This window comes from Cherax quadricarinatus, chromosome 17, assembly GCF_038502225.1.
Source record: "Cherax quadricarinatus isolate ZL_2023a chromosome 17, ASM3850222v1, whole genome shotgun sequence".
NCBI lineage: Eukaryota > Metazoa > Arthropoda > Malacostraca > Decapoda > Parastacidae > Cherax > Cherax quadricarinatus.
In genome coordinates this window covers 20,535,169-20,556,743 of record NC_091308.1, presented here as the reverse complement: position 1 = coordinate 20,556,743, position 21,575 = coordinate 20,535,169, and positions in this window count along the sequence as shown.

The following is a 21,575-nucleotide window of genomic DNA, read 5'->3' as shown; positions in this document are numbered from 1 at the left end:
GGTCCCAGTGAAGAACAATCTCTGGTACTGGGTCCGGGTGATGTGTTGGGAAAGGGATGAACTTATACACGACAACCAGCACGGTTTCAGGGAAGTGAAATCCTGTGTTAGAAACCTACTAAGAGTTTTAAGACAAGGTGACGGAAATAAGACAAGAGGGGGGGGGGGTAGACTGCGTTTTCTTGAATCGTAAGTAGAAAACTTTCGACACAGTTTCACATAAGAGATTAATGCAAAAGTTGGAGGATCAGGCATATTGATCAGAGAAAACCTGAGAGGAAGGCAACAAGCCATGGTACGTGACGAGGTGTCAGAGTGAGCGCCTGTGACGAACGGGGTTCCACAGAGGTCAGTCCTAGGACCGGTACTGTTTCTGATATATGTGAATGACATGATGGAATGGACAGATTCGGAAGTGTCCCTGTTTGCAGACATTGTGAAGCGAATGAGGAGAATTCAATCGGATGAGGATCAGGCAAGACTACTAAAGGATCCGGACAGGCTGCATGCAGGGTCCAGCAACTGCCTCCTGGAATTTAACCCCACCAAGTGCAAAGTCATGAAGACTGGGGAAGAAGAAAGAAGATGGCAGAGTACAGGCTGGAGGGGAAGGGGGAGCAAAGACTGCAAACCTCACTCAAGGAAAACGATGTTGGGGTGAATATAATACATAGAACATCTGAGGCACACATCAACCAAACAACTGCTGCAGCATATGGGCGCCTGGTAAACCAAAGAACAGCAGTTCGACACCTCAGTAAGAAATTGTTCAGGTTTCTGTACACTGTGTACCTCTGTCCATATTGGAATATGCAGCACCAGTATAGAACCCACACCTGGTCAAGCACGTCAAAATATTAGAGCAGGTGCAAAGATTTGCAACAAGACTAGTCCCGGAGTTAAGGGGTGTGTCCTACGAGGAGAGGTTAGGGGAAATCAACCTGACGATACTGGAGAACAGTAGGGACAGGGGGGACATGATAACGACATATAAAATACTGAGAGGAACTGACAAGGTGGACAGAGACAGGATGTTTCAAAGATGTGACACAGCATCAAGGGGTCACAGTTGGAAGCTGAAAACTCAGATGAGTCACAGGGATGTAAGGAAGTATTTCTTCAGTCATGCAGTTGTCATCAAGTGGAACAGCCTGAAAAGTGATGTAGTGGAGGCAGGATCCATACATAGCTTTAACAAGAGGTATGATAAAGCTCATGGAGCAGAGAGTGAACCTAGTAGCGACCATTGAAGAGGCGGGGCCAGAAGCTATGTATCGACCCCTGCAACCACAATTAGGTAAGTAGGTGACTACACACACACACACACACACACACACGCGCGCGCGCGCGGGGGCCAGGAGCTAGGACTCGACCCCTGCAATCTCAACTAGGTGAGGACACACACACACACACACACACACACACACACACACACACACACACACACACACACACACACACACACACACACATTCAGAAATGAATATGCACAGATAAGAAGGGAGGCTCAACGACAATATGAAAACGACATAGCAGCGAAAGCCAAATCTGACCCGAAGCTGTTATGCAGCCACATCAGGAGGAAAACAACAGTCAAGGACCAGGTAATCAGGCTAAGGAAGTAAGGAGGAGAGACAGCAAGAAACGACCGTGAAGTATGTGAGGAGCTCAACATGAGATTCAAATAAGTGTTCACAGAGGAGACAGAAGGGGCCCCAGAAAGACGGAGACGTGGGGTACACCAAGTGCTGGACACAGTACACACAACCAAGGAAGAAGTGAAGAGGCTTCTGAGTGAGCTAGATACCTCAAAGGCGATGGAGCCGGATAACATCTCTTCATGGGTCCTGAGAAAGGGAGCAGAGGTGCTATGTGTACCCCTAACAACAATATTCAATACATCTATCGAAACACGGAGATTGCCTGAGGCATGGAAGACAGCAAATGTAGTCCCAATTCTTAAAAAGGAGACAGACATGAAGCACTAAACTACAGACCAATGTCACTGACATGTATAGTATGCAAAGTCATGGAGTAGATTATCAGGAGAAGAGTGGTGGAACACCTAGAAAGGAATGATAGGGAGTGCAGTAAACTTCTATGGGACGAAATTCGTAAGGCATCTACATACGAAAATGTTGTGCTAATGGGAGATTTCAACTATAGACAGATTGACTGGAGCAATTTGACAGGAAATTTAGAGTCAGGTGACTTTCTTGATACGATCCAGGATTGTTTTTTAAAACAGTTTGTGACAGAGTCAACTAGGGGAAATAACCTCCTTGACTTGGTTCTTGCCAGTAGGGAAACACTAATTAATAATCTTGAGGTTAATGATGAGCTTGGGGAAAGTGATCACAAATCACTCAGTTTTAATATATCATGGAATTCCCCTAATAATGGCAATCAAGTCTCCGTCCCTGACTTTCGCTTGGCTGATTTCATAGGACTGAAAAATTACTTAGGTGGACTGAACTAGAATGACCTGACTAAGGGTCAGGTAGGTGGTGATGGTTGCCGATATGACGCTTTCCAGGGCATAGTTTTAGCTGCTCAGTCAAATTATGTTCCAAATAGGGAAATCAGATAAAACAAAAATGATCCTAAATGGATGAACAATAGATTAAAATATCTGATTGGTCAAAAGAGAGGCATATATAGGCAAATCAAAAGAGGAGAGCGGCAATTGAGAAATCGATATATTCAGTTAAAGAGAGAAATAAGAAAGGGAATTAGAAAAGCAAAAAGAGATTATGAGGTTAAAGTTGCAAGAGAATCGAAGACTAAGCCAAAAGGATTCTTTCAGGTATACAGAAGTAAGATCAGGGACAAGATAGGCCCACTCAAAAGTTCCTCGGGTCAGCTCACTGACAGTGATAAGGAAATGTGTAGAATTTTTAACACATACTTCCTCTCAGTTTTTACACAGGAGGATACCAGCGATATTCCAGAAATGATAAATTATGTAGAACAGGACGATAATAAACTGTGAACGATTAGGGTCACAAGTGACATGGTCCTTAGGCAAATAGATAAATTAAAACTTAACAAATCCCCAGGCCCTGATGAACTGTATGCAAGGGTTCTAAAGGAATGTAAAGAGGAGCTTAGCAAACCTTTGGCTAATCTTTTCAACATATCACTACAAACTGGCATGGTGCCAGATAAGTGGAAAATGGCAAATGTGATACCTATTTTCAAAGCAGGTGACAGGTCCTTAGCTTCGAACTATAGACCAATAAGCCTAACCTCCACAGTGGGAAAATTTATGGAATCAATAATTGCCGAGGCAGTTCATAGCCACCTTGAAAAGCATAAATTAATCAACGAATCTCAGCATGGTTTTACAAAGGGGCGTTCCTGCCTTACGAATTTATTAACTTTTTTCACTAAGGTATTTGAGGAGGTAGATCATGGTAATGAATATGATATTGTGTATATGGACTTCAGTATGGCTTTTGACAGGGTCCTACATCGGAGACTATTGAGGAAAATTAAGGCACATGGAATAGGAGGAGAAATTTTTTCCTGGATAGAGGCATGGTTGACAAATAGGCAGCAGAGAATTTGCATAAATGGGGAGAAATCAGAGTGGGGAAGCGTCACGAGCGGTGTTCCACAGGGGTCAGTGTTGGGCCCCCTGCTGTTCACAATCTACATGAACGACATAGATGAGGGCATAAAGAGCGACATCAGCAAGTTTGCCGATGACACCAAAATAGGCCGTCGAATTCATTCTGACGAGGACATTAGAGCACTCCAGGAAGATTTGAATAGACTGATGCAGTGGTCGGAGAAGTGGCAGATGCAGTTTAATATAGACAAATGCAAAGTTCTAAATGTTGGACAGGACAATAACCATGCCACATATAAACTAAATAATGTAGATCTTAATATTACGGATTGCGAAAAAGGTTTAGGAGTTCTGGCTAGCAGTAATCTGAAACCAAGACAACAGTGCATAAGTGTTCGCAATAAAGCTAATAGAATCCTTGGCTTCATATCAAGAAGCATAAATAATAGGAGTCCTCAGGTTGTTCTTCAACTCTATACATCCTTGGTTAGGCCTCATTTAGATTATGCTGCACAGTTTTGGTCACCGTATTACAGAATTCAAATTCAAATTCAAATTCAAAGTTTATTCTCTATAAGGATTACAATGCTGAGTTTACAGAAATTCGGTTATTGTTTGGTTTACATGTAGTAAAATTGTGATTACAGAGTGTACCACTAGAACGCTTAGCATGGCTAGGCATTTCGGGCATACTTAGTTTTATTCTTAATTGTAAAATATTACAAATTATGAGGTAAGATGGTATTATGGCTAAGTGACTAAATACTAGTTTGTGAGTTTAGCAATATGAATGCTTTTGTTTTGGCACAGTACATAGTTTCAGTATTGGAGTATCACAGGATTCATTATTTTAAGACTGAGATTAATATTTCTGTTTATGGTCAAATGAGTGAGTGAGTGTAAGTGTGAACCACCAGGTGGTATTCGTGTAGTTAGTTGACGGGGTGTATCAGGGAGATAAGATGTTTTCTAATGGTAGTTTTGAAGGTGATGAATGTGTCTGCAGTTCTAGAGTTCTCAGGTAGGGTATTCCAGATTTTAGGGCCTTTGACATACATTGAATTTTTGTAAAGGTTTAGTCGGACACGGGGAATGTCGTAGAGATGTTTGTGTCTGGTGTTATGCCTGTGGGTTCTGTCACAACTATCAAGAAAGCGTTTTAGGTCAAGGTTGATATTAGAGTTTAAGGCCCTGTAGATGTAGATTGCACAGTAGTAAGTGTGGATGTACTGAACTGGGAGTAAGTTTAGATCTATGAAGAGTGGGGGGGTGTGTTGCCAGGGATGGGATTTAGTGATTATTCTTACTGCAGCTTTTTGTTGGGTTATTATTGGCTTTAGGTGTGTTGCTGCAGTTGATCCCCAAGCACAAATAGCATAGGTGAGGTATGGATAAATAAGTGAGTGGTATAGTGTGAGAAGGGCATTTTGCGGCACGTAGTATCGTATCTTGGAGAGGATCCCAACCGTTTTGGATACTTTTTTGGCTATATGCTGGATATGGGTGCTGAAAAATGCTGGAAAATGTACAAAGGAGGATGACAAAGTTGATCCCATGTATCAGAAACCTTCCCTATGAGGGTAGACTAAGGGCCCTGAATCTGCACTCTCTAGAAAGACGTAGAATTAGGGGGGATATGATTGAGGTGTATAAATGGAAGACAGGAATAAATAAAGGGGATGTAAATAATGTGCTGAAAATATCTAGCCTAGACAGGACCCGCAGCAATGGTTTTAAGTTGGAAAAATTCAAATTCAGGAAGGATATAGGAAAGTATTGGTTTGGTAATAGAGTTGTGGATGAGTGGAACAAACTCCCAAGTACAGTTATAGAGGCCAGAACGTTGTGTAGCTTTAAAAATAGGTTGGATAAGTACATGAGTGGATGTGGGTGGGTGTGAGTTGGACCTGACAGCTTGTGCTACCAGGTCGGTTGCCGTGTTCCTCCCTTAAGTCAATGTGACCTGACCTGGCTAGGTTGGGTGCATTGGCTTAAGCCGGTAGGAAACTTAGACCTGCCTCGCATGGGCCAGTAGGCCTGCTGCAGTGTTCCTTCGTTCTTATGTTCTTACGTTCAACAGCAGCCAACATGGTTTCATTGACGGGAAATCCTGTGTCACAAACCTACTGGAGTTCTATGACAGGGTGACAGCAGTAAGGCAAGAGAGAGAGGGGTGGGTAGATTGCATTTTCTTGGACTGTAAGAAGGCATTTGACACAGATTAGTGCAAAATCTGGAGGACCAGGCAAGGATAACAGGGAAGGCACTACAATGGATCAGGGAATACTTGTCAGGAAGACAGCAGCGAGTCATGGTAAGTGGCGAGGTGTCAAAGTGGCGAGGTGTCAAAGTGGGCGCCTGTGACTAGCGGGGCCCCACAGCAGTCAGTCCTAGGATCAGTGCTGTTTCTGGTATTTGTGAACAACGTGACGGAAGGAATAGACTCCGAAGTGTCCTTGTTTGCAGATGACGTGAAGCTGATGAGAAGAATTCATTCGGTCGACGACCAGGCAGAACTACAAAGGGTTCTGGACAGGCTGCAAACCTGGTCCAGCAATTGGCTCCTGGAGTTCAACCCCACCAAGTGCAAAGTCATGAAGATTGGTGAAGGGCAAAGAAGACCGCAGACAGAGTACAGTCTAGGGGGCCAGATACTACAAACCTCACTCAAGGAAAAATATCTTGGGGTGAGTATAACACCAGGCACATCTGAGGCACACATCAACCAAATAACTGCTGCAGCGTATGGACGCCTAGCAAACCTCAGAAGAGCATTCCGACATCTTAATAAGGTATCGTTCAGGACCCTGTACACCGTGTACGTTAGGCCCATATTGGAGTATGCGGCACCAGTTTGGAACCCACACCTAGCCAAGCACGTAAAGAAACTAGAGAAAGTGCAAAGGTTTGCAACAAGGCTAGTCCCAGAGCTAAGGGGTATGTCCTACGAGGAGAGGTTAAGGGAAATCGACCTGACGACACTGGAGGATGGAAGAGATAAGGGGGACATGATAACGACATACAAAATACTGATAGGAATTGACAAGGTGGACAAAGACAGGATGTTCCACAGATGGGACACGGCAACAAGGGGACACAGTTGGAAGTTGAAGACACAGATGAATCACAGGGATGTTAGGAAGTATTTTTTCAGCCACAGAGTAGTCAGGAAGTGGAATAGTTTGGGTAGTGATGTAGTGGAGGCAGGATCCATACATAGCTTTAAGCAGAGGTATGATAAAGCTCACAGTCCAGGGAGAGTGACCTAGTAGCGACCAGTGAAGAGGCGGGACCAGGAGCTAGGATTCGACCCCTGCAACCTCAACTAGGTGAGTACACACACACACACACACACACATATGCGTGGGTCCGTGGGGTGCAGACGTGGGTAACAAGGCTCCGAGAACCTTAGCGTTGTAAGGCGTGCAATAACAGCTAGCAGTAATCAGTGGTAGTGGAACGTCAGTGAACAATACTACGAGTGATAATTAAAGTTATTAGTTAAAGAAAGTGAGAGGAAAGCTGAAATCATAATATTTCAAAGCGCAAACCGTTGGGGGTCTTAGGCGCTGTTGCCCCATTGGTAGTGGTAGGCCTGAAGCAAGTTGTGCACCATTATACATATAAAGTGAAGTGTATATAATGTGAAGTGTATACTATCATCAGTGAAGAGTGAAATTGCGTGAGGAAGTGGGATGTATGAGAATATATGGTTATAAACATCACAGGTGAAGGATCTCCAAAATAGGGATTTAAGGCCTACGTACGACTCCACCATCAGCAGCTGGCAACCTGTCACTGCACATTGCAGCGCAAGTTTATTCGCCTATTTGTGGTTTGCATGTTGACGGCCCTGGCTGGCCTTGCATACTGTTTGATACTGGTCACTCACTCCTGCAAGCTATTACCAGAATTAGAATAGAAATAGCATAGACATAGTGAATATAGTGTTGACGAGTGTGAGAAGGTAGAGTCCAGCGAGGTAGAGTAGTATTAATTCCAGTAGTTATTAGCAGTAAGAATACTTAGGAAGCTAGGAAGTCCTCTCCCAATGTGAACATGGAACAGGATAATAACCAGCAATAATTGATACTTAAATCCAGACACACACACACACACAAGGCGAGTAACTTAATATAAGCTAGGTGGGACAAGCTTTTAAGGGCAACATTGTAAGACGGTGCGAGGGTCAAGTCCCAGGAGGGTTGTGTCAGGTCACAAGAAGTTGTGGCCAGTCATTACACCGCACCAGACACTCTCACACACACACACACTCACACACACACATGCACACACACACATGCACACACACACACAGGGGTAGGGCAGTGTTACTACCGGTAGTTATTAGCAGTAAGAATACTTAGGAAGCTAGGAAGTCCTCTCTCAATGTGAACAAGGAAAATGATAATAACCAGCAACAATTAATACGTAAATCCATAAAGGGCAATAAGTGGAGAGTGTAGCATAATTGCGAAAGATAAATGAGACTAAATTTGTGCCTACACGACGGATCTTTCAACCACACCACCTACCCCCCCTAAGCACACACACACAAGGGTGACATACGAACAACTGAGGAGGAGGTGAAGAAGCTCTTAAGTGACCTTGACACCTCAAAGGCGATGGGACCGGACAACATCTCCCCATGGGTCCTTAGAGAAGGAGCAGAGATGCTGTGTGTGCCTCTAACCACAATTTTCAACACATCTCTTGAAACTGGGCAACTACCTGAGAAATGGAAGACAGCTAATGTAGTCCCCATATTTAAGAAAGGAAACAGAAACGAGGCACTAAACTACAGACCTGTGTCTCTGACATGTAATGTGTGCAAAGTCATGGAGAAGATTATCAGGAGGAGAGTGGAAGAACACCTGGAAAGGAACAAGATTTTAAATGAAAACCAGCATGGGTTCATGGAAGGCAAATCTTGTATCACAAACCTCCTGGAGTTTTATGACAAGGTAACAGAAGTAAGACACGAGAGAGAGGGGTGGGTAGATTGCATTTTCCTAGACTGCAGGAAGGCCTTTGACACAGTTCCCCACAAGAAATTAGTGCAGAAGCTGGAGGATCAGGCGCACGTAAAAGGGAGGGCACTGCAATGGATAAGGGAATACCTGACAGGGAGGCAGCAACGAGTCATGGTACGTGAAGAGGTATCACAGTGGGCGCCTGTTACGAGCGGGGTCCCACAGGGGTCAGTTCTAGGACCAGTGCTATTTTTGATATATGTGAACGACATGATGGAAGGAATAGACTCTGTAGTGTCCCTGTTCGCAGATGACGTGAAGTTGATGAGAAGAATTATATCGGACGAGGATGAGGCAGGACTGCAAAGAGACCTGGACAGGCTGGACATGTGGTCCAGCAACTGGCTTCTCGAATTCAATCCAGCCAAATGCAAAGTCATGAAGATTGGGGAGGGGCAAAGAAGACCGCAGACAGAGTATAGGCTAGGTGGACAAAGACTACAGACCTCACTCAGGGAGAAAGACCTTGGGGTGACCATAACACCGAGCACATCACTGGAGGCACACATCAACCAAATAACCGCTGCAGCATATGGGTGCCTGGCAAACCTGAGAATAGCGTTCCGATACCTTAATAAGGAACCGTTCAAGACACCGTACACTGTGTATGTTAGGCCCATACTGGAGTATGCAGCACCAGTCTGGAACCCACACCTGGTCAAGCACGTCAAGAAGTTAGAGAAAGTACAAAGGTTTGCAACAAGGCTAGTCCCAGAGCTCAAGGGAATGTCGTACGAGGAAAGGTTAAGGGAAATCGGACTGACGACACTGGAGGACAGAAGGGTCAGGGGAGACATGATAACGACATACAAGATACTGCGGGGAATAGACAAGGTGGACAGAGATAGGATGTTCCAGAGAGGGGACAGAGGGACAAGGGGTCACAACTGGAAGCTAAAGACTCAGACGAGTCACAGGGACGTTAGGAAGTATTTCTTCAGTCATAGAGTTGTCAGGAAGTGGAATAGCCTAGCAAGTGAAGTAGTGGAGGCAGGAACCATACATAGTTTTAAGAAGAGATATGACAAAGCTCAGGAAGCAGAGAGAGAGAGGATCCAGTAGCAATCAGTGAAGAGGCGGGGCCAGGAGCTGAGTCTCGACCCCTGCAACCACAATTAGGTGAGTACACACACACACACCCTCCACCACCTGACACAAACACTTGACACAAACATGCACCCCCCTCCCCTAACCACCTCTCCCCCTTCCCTAACCACCTCACCTTAGCCACCTACCCCTCCCCTAAACCACCTAACCCCTCCCCAAACCATCTAACCCCCAACTACCTCCCTCCCTCCAATAACCATCCTCCCCCTCCCCCATAACCATCAATCCCCTCTCTCAAACAAGTACTCCCCCCTCCCCTAACCACCTCTCCCCCTTCCCTAACCACCTACCCCTCCCCCAAACCATCTAACCCCCTCCCCCAACTAACTCTACCCCTCCAATAACCATCCTCCCCCTCCCCCTCCCCCACAACCATCCATCCCCTCTCCTCCTAACCATCTATTCCCCTCCCCCTAACCACCTGTCCCCCCTTCTGTGGAGCAACGGGGGAACCTAGAACCAGGATGAGGACAAGGGGCTCCAAGGACGAATCTGTGAGGGAGGAATGGGAGGTAGAGCTCAAAAAAAGGGAGGAAGACTGGGGAAGGAGACTAGATGAGCTGGAAAGGAAGATGGAAGAGAGGTTAGCAGCAGAATGCAGAAGGTGGAAGCAACAGGCCACAGCAGCAGAAATCAATATAGAGAGATTAGAAGAGGAGCTGAGACATCTGAAACAGCACAGAGACAAAGATATTACAGAAGTAGCATCGGCAATGGCTACATCAGACACAGACAACAGGTCTGAAGGAAGCATGGAAACTAAACTGTATGCAGAGGTCCTGTCAAACCCACATGGGGCCAAAACAGAGACAGGGAGCACACTAGGACAGAATGAGAGGTTGGAAGACATTGAAGGAACTAGGACATCTGCAGGGACCTTACCAGATACCTGTGGGGGCCAGGAACAGGTGAGCAGGAAGGACAAACCAAGAAGCATAGGGGCCATAACTAGGGAAGGGACTGAAGGAAGGAACACTCCACGGGAAGGAACTAAAACACATCAGAGGATGCAATGGGAGTCACAGTGGGAGGTGGAAAGGGAGAGATCCGTGTTTGTCTATGGGCTAGACGAAGCTAAAGGGGGAAACTTATGATGAAAGAAAGCAGGAGGAGAAAAGAGTGATTGAAGATATCATGAAGGTGATAGGCGAGGGGGACATGACCCAGGTGGCAAATTTTCGGAGAATTGGGTGGTTCACAAAGAAAAGGAATCGGCCTCTCAAAGTAATTTTCAAGGCAGAATCAACCCGAACCATGATCCTGCAGGAGAAAGCACGGCTGAGAGGCAAGTAGGAGTTCCGGAGTGTGTACCTCGATCGAGACAGAACACAAGACGAAAGGAAGACGATGAAAGAGAGAGTTCAAAAACGAAAGGAGAAATGGGAGGAAATTAAAAAGGAGAGCAGAATAACCCAGGATCAAATGGAAGGACAAGCACACCCCCCAGAAACACCTGCAGAAGGACTCCAGCCACGACACCCCCAAGGCAACTGAACAATCCAAACCAACCATCACACACCGATCCCTCTGTTTCCACCCCCCGCACCACAGTTACAGTATTAGAACAGAAGTTGAAGGTTTGGTACACAAATACAGATAGATTAACGAATAAACATGAGGAATGGCAAGAAAGAATCAATGAGAAGTCCCCAGACATCATAGCAGTTACAGAAACAAAACTCACAGAGACAATAACAGATGCAATCTTCCCACCAGGATACCAGATCACGAGGAAAGATAGAAGGGGCAGGGGGGGAGGTGGGGTTGCTCTGCTCGTAAAAAACAGATGGAAATTCGAGAAAATGGAAGGCATAGATGAGACGGGAGAAAGAGACTACATAGCAGGTACACTTCAGTCTGGGGAACACAAAGTGGTCATTGCAGTGATGTATAATCCACCACAGAACTGCAGGAGGCCAAGAGAGGAATATGAAGAGAGCAACAGAGCAATGGTTGACACACTTGCTGAGGTGGCAAGAAGAGCTCACTCCAGCAGAGCAAAGTTGCTGGTTATGGGGGATTTCAACCACAGGGAGATTGACTGGGAAAACCTGGAGCCACATGGAGAGCCAGGATATTGGACGTTGTGCTGGAAAACCTTATGCACCAACATGTTAAGGACACTACCAGAGTGAGAGGGGAGGATGAACCAGCAAGATTGGACCTTGTGTTCACCCTGGGCAGCTCAGACATTGAGGACATCAAGTATGAGAGTCCCCTAGGAGCTAGCGACCACGTGGTTCTGTGCTTTGAATACATAGTAGAGCTGCAAGTGGAGAGAATAACAGGAGTTGAATGGGAAAAGCCTGACTACAAAAGAGGGGACTACATAGGGTTGAAGAACTTCCTGCTGGAGGTCCAGTGGGACAGAGAACTGGCAGGAAAGCTAGTAAATGAAATGATGGAATATGTAACAACAAAATGCAAGGAGGCAGTGGAAAGGTTTATTCCCAAGGGCAACAGTAACAACGGGAAGACCAGAACGAGCCCCTGGTTTACCCGACGGTGTAAGGAGGCAAAAACAAAGTGCATTAGAGAGTGGAAAAAGTACAGAAGGCAGAGAACACACGAAAATAGGGAGATCAGTCGCAGAGCCAGGAATGAGTATGCACAGGTAAGGAGGGAGGCCCAGCGACAGTATGAAAATGACATAGCATCGAGAATCAAGACTGACCCGAAACTGTTGTATAGCCACATCAGGAGGAAGACAACAGTCAAAGACCAGGTGATCAGATTAAGGACAGAAGGTGGAGAACTCACAAGAAATGATCAGGAGGTATGTGAGGAGCTGAACTGGAGATTTAAGGAAGTGTTTACAGTAGAGACAGGAAGGGCTGTGGGAAGACAGCACAGAAGGGAACATCAAGAGGGAATATACCAACAAGTGTTGGATGACATACGAACAACTGAGGAGGAGGTGAAGAAGCTCTTAAGTGACCTTGACACCTCAAAGGCGATGGGACCGGACAACATCTCCCCATGGGTCCTTAGAGAAGGAGCAGAGATGCTGTGCGTGCCTCTAACCACAATCTTCAACACATCCGTTGAAACTGGGCAACTACCTGAGAAATGGAAGACAGCTAATGTAGTCCCCATATTTAAGAAAGGAAACAGAAACGAGGCGCAAAACTACAGACCTGTGTCTCTGACATGTATTGTGTGCAAAGTCATGGAGAAGATTATCAGGAGGAGAGTGGTCGAACACCTGGAAAGGAACAAGATTATAAATGAAAACCAGCATGGGTTCATGGAAGGCAAATCTTGTATCACAAACCTCCTGGAGTTTTATGACAAGGTAACAGAAGATACGAGAGAGAGGGGTGGGCAGATTGCGTTTTCCTAGACTGCAGGAAGGCCTTTGACACAGTTCCCCACAAGAAATTAGTGCAGAAGCTGGAGGATCAGGCGCATGTATAAGGGAGGGCACTGCAATGGATCAGGGAATACCTGACAGGGAGGCAGCAACGAGTCATGGTACGTGAAGAGGTATCAGTGTGGGCGCCTGTTACAAGCGGGGTCCCACAGGGGTCAGTTCTAGGACCAGTGCTATTTTTGATATATGTGAATGACATGATGGAAGGAATAGACTCTGAAGTGTCCCTGTTTGCAGATGATGTGAAGTTGATGAGAAGAATTAAATCGGACGAGGATGAGGCAGGACTGCAAAGAGACCTGGACAGGCTAGACATGTGGTCCAGTAACTGGCTTCTCGAATTCAATCCAGCCAAATGCAAAGTCATGAAGATTGGGGAGGGGCAAAGAAGACCGCAGACAGAGTATAGGCTAGGTGGACAAAGACTACAGACCTCACTCAGGGAGAAAGACCTTGGGGTGACCATAACACCGAGCACATCACCGGAGGCACACATCAACCAAATAACTGCTGCAGCATACGGGCTCCTGGCAAACCTGAGAATAGTGTTCCGATACCTTAATAAGGAATCGTTCAAGACACTGTACACTGTGTATGTTAGGCCCATACTGGAGTATGCAGGACCAGTCTGGAACCCACACCTGGTCAAGCACGTCAAGAAGTTAGAGAAAGTACAAAGGTTTGCAACAAGGCTAGTCCCAGAGCTCAAGGGAATGTCGTACGAGGATAGGTTAAGGGAAATCGGACTGACGACACTGGAGGACAGAAGGGTCAGGGGAGACATGATAACGACATACAAGATACTGCGGGGAATAAACAAGGTGGACAGAGATAGAATGTTCCAGAGAGGGGACACAGGGACAAGGGGTCACAACTGGAAGCTGAAGACTCAGACGAGTCACAGGGACGTTAGGAAGTATTTCTTCAGTCATAGAGTTGTCAGGAAGTGGAATAGCCTAGCAAGTGAAGTAGTTACCTGGAGGTTACCTGGAGGTTATTCCGGGGATCAACGCCCCCGCGGCCCGGTCCACGACCAGGCCTCCCGATGGATCAGGGCCTGATCAACTAGGCTGTTACTGCTGGCCGCACGCAGTCCGACGTACGAGCCACAGCCCGGCTGATCCGGCACCGACTTTAGGTATCTGTCCAGCTCTCTCTTGAAGGCAGCCAGGGGTTTATTGGCAATTCCCCTAATGCTTGATGGGAGGCTGTTGAACAGTTTTGGGCCCCGGACACTTATGGTGTTTTCTCTTAGTGTACCAATGGCGCCCCTACTTTTTATTGGCGGCATTTTGCATCGCCTGCCCAGTCTTTTACTTTCGTAGGGAGTGATTTCTGTGTGCAGATTTGGGACCATTCCTTCCAAGATTTTCCAAGTGTAGATTATGATATATCTCTCCCTCCTGCGTTCCAACGAGTACAAGTCAAGTGCTTCCAAGCGTTCCCAGTAGTTAAGGTGCTTGACAGAACTTATACGTGCAGTAAAGGATCTCTGTACACTCTCTAGATCTGCGATTTCACCTGCTTTGTATGGAGATGTTAATGTACAGCAGTATTCCAGCCTAGAGAGAACAAGTGATTTGAAAAGGATCATCATGGGCTTGGCATCTCTCGTTTTGAAAGTTCTCATTATCCATCCTATCATTTTCTGGAGGCAGGAACCATACATAGTTTTAAGAAGAGGTATGATACAGTTCAGGAAGCAGAGAGAGAGAGGACCTAGTAGCGATCGGTGAAGAGGCGGGGCCAGGAGCTGAGTATCGACCCCTGCAACCACAATTAGGTGAGTACAATTAGATGAGTACACACACACACACACACACACACACACACACACAGAAGTAAGACACGAGAGAGAGGGGTGGGTTGATTGCATCTTCTTGGACTGCAAGAAGGCCTTTGACACAGTTCCTCACAAGAGATTAGTGCAGAAGCTAGAGCATCAGGCGCATATAACAGGAAGGGCACTGCAATGGATCAGAGAATACCTGACAGGGAGGCAACAACGAGTCATGGTACGTAATGATGTATCACAGTGGGCACCTGTGACGAGCGGGGTCCCACAGGGGTCGGTCCTAGGACCAGTGCTATTTTTGGTATATGTGAACGACATGATGGAAGGGTTAGACTCAGAAGTGTCCCTGTTTGCAGATGATGTGAAGTTAATGAGGAGAATTAAATCTGATGAGGACCAGGCAGGACTTCAAAGAGACCTGGACAGACTGGACACCTGGTCCAGCAAATGGCTTCTCGAATTTAATCCTGCCAAATGCAAAGTCATGAAGATAGGGGAAGGGCACAGAAGACCACAGACAGAATATAGGCTAGGTGGCCAAAGACTGCAAACCTCACTCAAGGAGAAAGATCTTGGGGTGAGTATAACACCGAGCATGTCTCCGGAAGCACACATCAATCAGATAACTGCTGCAGCATATGGGCGCCTGGCAAACCTGAGAACAGCATTCCGATACCTTAGTAAGGAATCATTCAAGACACTGTACACCGTGTATGTCAGGCCCATACTGGAGTATGCAGCACCTGTTTGGAACCCGCACTTGATAAAGCACGTCAAGAAACTAGAGAAAGTACAAAGGTTTGCGACAAGGTTAGTTCCAGAGCTAAGGGGAATGTCCTATGAAGAAAGATTAAGGGAAATCGGCCTGACAACACTGGAGGACAGGAGGGTCAGGGGAGACATGATAACGACATATAAAATACTGCGTGGAATAGACAAGGTGGACAAAGACAGGATGTTCCAGGGAGGGGACACAGAAACAAGAGGCCACAATTGGAAGTTGAAGACACAAATGAGTCAGAGAGATAGTAGGAAGTATTTCTTCAGTCATAGAGTTGTAAGGCAGTGGAATAGCCTAGAAAATGACGTAGTGGAGGCAGGAACCATACACAGTTTTAAGACGAGGTTTGATAAAGCTCATGGAGCGGGGAGAGAGAGGGCCCAGTAGCAACCGGTGAAGAGGCGGGGCCAGGAGCTAAGACTCGACCCCTGCAACCACAAATAGGTGAGTACAAATAGGTGAGTACACACACAAACGCACACGCAGCACCTGCTCCTTCCGAATTTAACATGCTAGCACATAAACACTTGCAACAGGTCTAAGGTTTTCTCACACAGAAACACGTTGCCTAGATGTAAAGAATAATGGAGAGTACAGAGAGAATGCTGATGACTGGAAATGGTATGAGAGGAAGGAGAAGGGAGGGGGAGGGGATAATAAGCATGGTAGAGGATGGCAGGATATGAGATGGGGGGGTAAAGGAAGGGGAAAGGGAGATTAAGACGAGAATACTGAGAGGATTACTCTCTCCAGGGAGTCTACTCACACCATTGTTACTATGGAATAGCCTCGGCTGGTAGGATACCTTGGCTTGAGCAATGTTTCTCTTCTCTGAGGCTCTTTCCAGCTTCCAAAACACGTAACACGTTTTATTTGCCCAGACTGAGAACTGCAAATTCACACAAACAAACACACACATATGGGACTTTGATTTATGAATCGACCCCTGCAACCACAATTAGGTAAGTACACGAACACGCGAGTTTTGAAACTTGGAAGTAGTGTGCATATATATGCATATATATATATATATATATATATATATATATATATATATATATATATATATATATATATATATATATATATATATATATATATATATATATATATATATATATATATATATATATATATATATGTGTGTGTGTGTGTGTGTGTGTGTGTGAGTGTGTGCAAAACAACCACTCTGAAAAAAATAGAGAAATTCCAAGCGCATTCGTGACTACTCACATTATCAAGGAACTATGAAAGTAAAGCATCCAAGGAAGCTATATAAGGGGTCTGGCCAGCACCTCACTATCAGATCCCACAACGGTTAAACACCTGACGCGCGCCGACCCAACTTGGATAGGTCCTTTGCACAACTCACCCCACAAACTATTCTACCCAAGAAAATTTAAAAATTATTTGTCCAGTGTATTATTAAATTCTGGACAAATAAGTTTTAAATTTTCTTGGGTAGAATAGTTTGTGGGGTGAGTTGTGCAAAGGACCTATCCAAGTTGGGTCGGCGCGCGTCACGTGTTTAACCGTTGTGGAATCTGATAGTGAGGTGCTGGCCGGACTCCTTATATAGCTTCCTTGTATGCTTTACTTTCATAGTTCCTTGATAATGTGAGTAGTCACGAAAGCGTTTGGAATTTCTCTATTTTTTCAGAGTGGTTGTTTTGCATATTCCGAAATCACCTGTTTACTGTGATCTTATTGCATATATATATATATATATATATATATATATATATATATATATATATATATATATATATATATATATATATATATATATATATATATATATATATACATGTCGTGCCGAATAGGCAGAATTTGCGATGTCACGCTAGCCAATACTGTAAACACCGAATTACAGAAAATATCTACCTGGATGAGGACTAACAAACTTACATTAAACATTGACAAAACCTACTTCATTCAGTTTGGTAACAGAGCTACAGATGTCCCTCTTAACATAATGATAAACGGATCACCTATCAAAAAGCTAACAGAGGGAAAATTCTTAGGAATCCACCTTGATAATAGACTCAAATTTCATACACATATACAACAAATTTCTAAGAAAATTTCCAAGACTGTAGGCATACTATCGAAGATACGGTACTATGTTCCACAGTCAGCCCTCCTGGCCCTATATCACTCTCTTATTTACCCCTATCTCACCTATGGAATTTGTGCATGGGGCTCAACAACAATTAACCATCTCAGACCGCTAATTACCCAACAAAAGGCTGCAGTTAGAATGATAACAAATTCTCACTACAGGCAGCACACTCCACCAATATTCAAAACACTCAACCTACTCACCATACAAAACATCCATACTTATTACTGCACCTATTACATACATAGAACACTTAACTCTGATATTAACCCTCCCCTCAAACATCTCCTTGCCAACCTCAACAGAACACATGACCATAACACAAGGCACAGATCACTCTTTGATGTTCCTCGTGTCCATCTCACACTATGCAAAAACTCAATGCACATAAAAGGCCCTAAAATCTGGAATTCATTACCTGTAAATATAAAAGAAACACTACCTGTTTATAAATTCAAGTCTCTTCTCAAAGATCACTTACTCACTCAAAACCAAATAAATACTGAATAACTGAACCATATAAATTGTATATCCTATATGTTACTCACAATTATATCACACAAATGTTAAACCTAGGACCCAATCTAACTTTGTTATTTTTTTAAATACACTACCTAACAGAATACTCCATTCTACTGAATGTACAGCAATGTATGCAACCATATGACCTGTCTTTGTAATACTCATTTGTGCTTAATAGTTATCTGTTTACAATAATGTTTTATCACTGATTTCATCATTGCTTAGTTAATCTTAAGTTAATTTTAAGCCAGCCCGTAATGCTATGCATATAAGTGGCTTTGGCATGCTGCTCTTACCTGTATTTTTTTGTACCTCTGTATGTATGATAAATAGCAACGCTCATCTTGCCATATAGGAGAAGTGAAAATTTGTGTATGCAATAATTTCGCGAAAATCATTCTGAACCTAACGAAAAATATATATTTGATTGTGTTTGTTTAGTACTAAATTATTGTAAACGTATTTAAAATATATTTAACTGGGTTAGGCTAAAATAAATTGCTCTTGTTATAATAAGGTTAGGTAAGTTTTCTAAGATTCTTTTTGTGCAAAATTAAAAATTTTTACATTAATATTAATGAAAAAAATATATCTTTAAACGTATAAGAGAAAATTTCAGAAAGGACTTAATTTTAAATGAGTTCTTGCTAATTGACCAGTTTTACATATTGGGCACGACATATATATATATATATATATATATATATATATATATATATATATATATATATATATATATATATATATATATATATATATATATATATATATATATATATATATATATATATACCCACACTGGACAATACCTTGGCGTGTAGCATCCGCTACACGTTTGATCCAATGCAGCCAGCTTTCAGGGAGAAGGCTTACAGCTTTTCATCTCATCCCCTGCATGCATCAGCCTTACTAGAGATTTGAACAATGCAAGGAATTCGCGAGAGCATGCGAAATATACACAAACACTGATCTCTGGCTGAAGGAGACTCGAACCTACGAACCTTAGGACAAGGTATGCAGTGCTTTACCAATCTACCCACACTGGACAATACCTTGGCGTGTAGCATCCGCTACACGTTTGATCCAAGGCAGCCAGCTTTCAGGGAGAAGGCTTACAGCTTTTCATCTCATCCCCTGCATGCATCAGCCTTACTAGAGATTTGAACAATGCAAGGAATTCGCGAGAGCATGCGAAATATACACAAACACTGATCTCTGGCTGAAGGAGATGAGGGGATGAGATGAAGGGGATGAGATGAAAAGCTGTAAGCCTTCTCCCTGAAAGCTGACTGCCTTGGATCAAACGTGTAGCGGATGCTACACGCCAAGGTATTGTCCAGTGTGGGTAGATTGGTAAAGCACTGCGTACCTTGTCCTAAGGTTCGTAGGTTCGAGTCTCCTTCAGCCAGAGATCAGTGTTTGTGTATATTTCGCATGCTCTCGCGAATTCCTTGCATTGTTCAAATCTCTAGTAAGGCTGATGCATGCAGGGGATGAGATGAAAAGGTGTAAGCCTTCTCCCTGAAAGCTGGCTGCCTTGGATCAAACGTGTAGCGGATGCTACACGCCAAGGTATTGTCCAGTGTGGGTAGATTGGTAAAGCACTGCATACCTTGTCCTAAGGTTCGTAGGTTCGAGTCTCCTTCAGCCAGAGATCAGTGTTTGTGTATATTTCGCATGCTCTCGCGAATTCCTTGCATTGTTCAAATCTCTAGTAAGGCTGATGCATGCAGGGGATGAGATGAAAAGCTGTAAGGCTTCTCCCTGAAAGCTGGCTGCCTTGGATCAAACGTGTAGCGGATGCTACACGCCAAGGTATTGTCCAGTGTGGGTAGATTGGTAAAGCACTGCGTACCTTGTCCTAAGGTTCGTAGGTTCGAGTCTCCTTCAGCCAGAGATCAGTGTTTGTGTATATTTCGCATGCTCTCGCGAATTTCTTGCATTGTTCAAATCTCTAGTAAGGCTGATGCATGCAGGGGATGAGATGAAAAGCTGTAAGCCTTCTCCCTGAAAGCTGGCTGCCTTGGATCAAACGTGTAGCGGATGCTACACGCCATGGTATTGTCCAGTGTGGGTAGATTGGTAAAGCACTGCGTACCTTGTCCTAAGGTTCGTAGGTTCGAGTCTCCTTCAGCCAGAGATCAGTGTTTGTGTATATTTCGCATGCTCTCGCGAATTCCTTGCATATATATATATATATATATATATATATATATATATATATATATATATATATATATATATATATATATATATATATATATATATATAAGAGAGGAATGCAGAAGAGAGAGAGAGATTTTGGGAGATGTTAAGTGAATGTATAGGAGCCTTTGAACCATGTGAGAGAGTAATTGTGGTAGGGGACCTGAATGCTAAAGTAGGAGAAACTTTTAGAGAGGGTGTGGTAGGTAAGTTTGGGGTGCCAGGTGTAAATGATAATGGGAGCCTTTGATTGAACTTTGTATAGAAAGGGGTTTAGTTATAGGTAATACATATTTTAAGAAAAAGAGGATAAATAAGTATACAAGATATGATGTAGGGCGAAATGACAGTAGTTTGTTGGATTATGTATTGGTAGATAAAAGACTGTTGAGTAGACTTCAGGATGTACATGTTTATAGAGGGGCCACAGATATATCAGATCACTTTCTCGTTGTAGCTACACTGAGGGTAAAAGGTAGATGGGATACAAGGAGAATAGAAGTATCAGGGAAGAGAGAGGTGAAGGTTTATAAACTAAAAGAGGAGGCAGTTAGGGTAAGATATAAACAGCTATTGGAGGATAGATGGGCTAATGAGAGCATAGGCAATGGGGTCGAAGAGGTATGGGGTAGGTTTAAAAATGTAGTGTTAGAGTGTTCAGCAGAAGTTTGTGGTTACAGGAAAGTGGGTGCGGGAGGGAAGAGGAGCGATTGGTGGAATGATGATATAAAGAGAGTAGTAAGGGAGAAAAAGTTAGCATATGAGAAGTTTTTACAAAGTAGAAGTGATGCAAGGAGGGAAGAGTATATGGAGAAAAAGAGAGAGGTTAAGAGAGTGGTGAAGCAATGTAAAAAGAGAGCAAATGAGAGAGTGGGTGAGATGTTATCAACAAATTTTGTTGAAAATAAGAAAAAGTTTTGGAGTGAGATTAACAAGTTAAGAAAGCCTATAGAACAAATGGATTTGTCAGTTAAAAATAGGAGAGGAGAGTTATTAAATGGAGAGTTAGAGGTATTGGGAAGATGGAGGGAATATTTTGAGGAATTGTTAAATGTTGATGAAG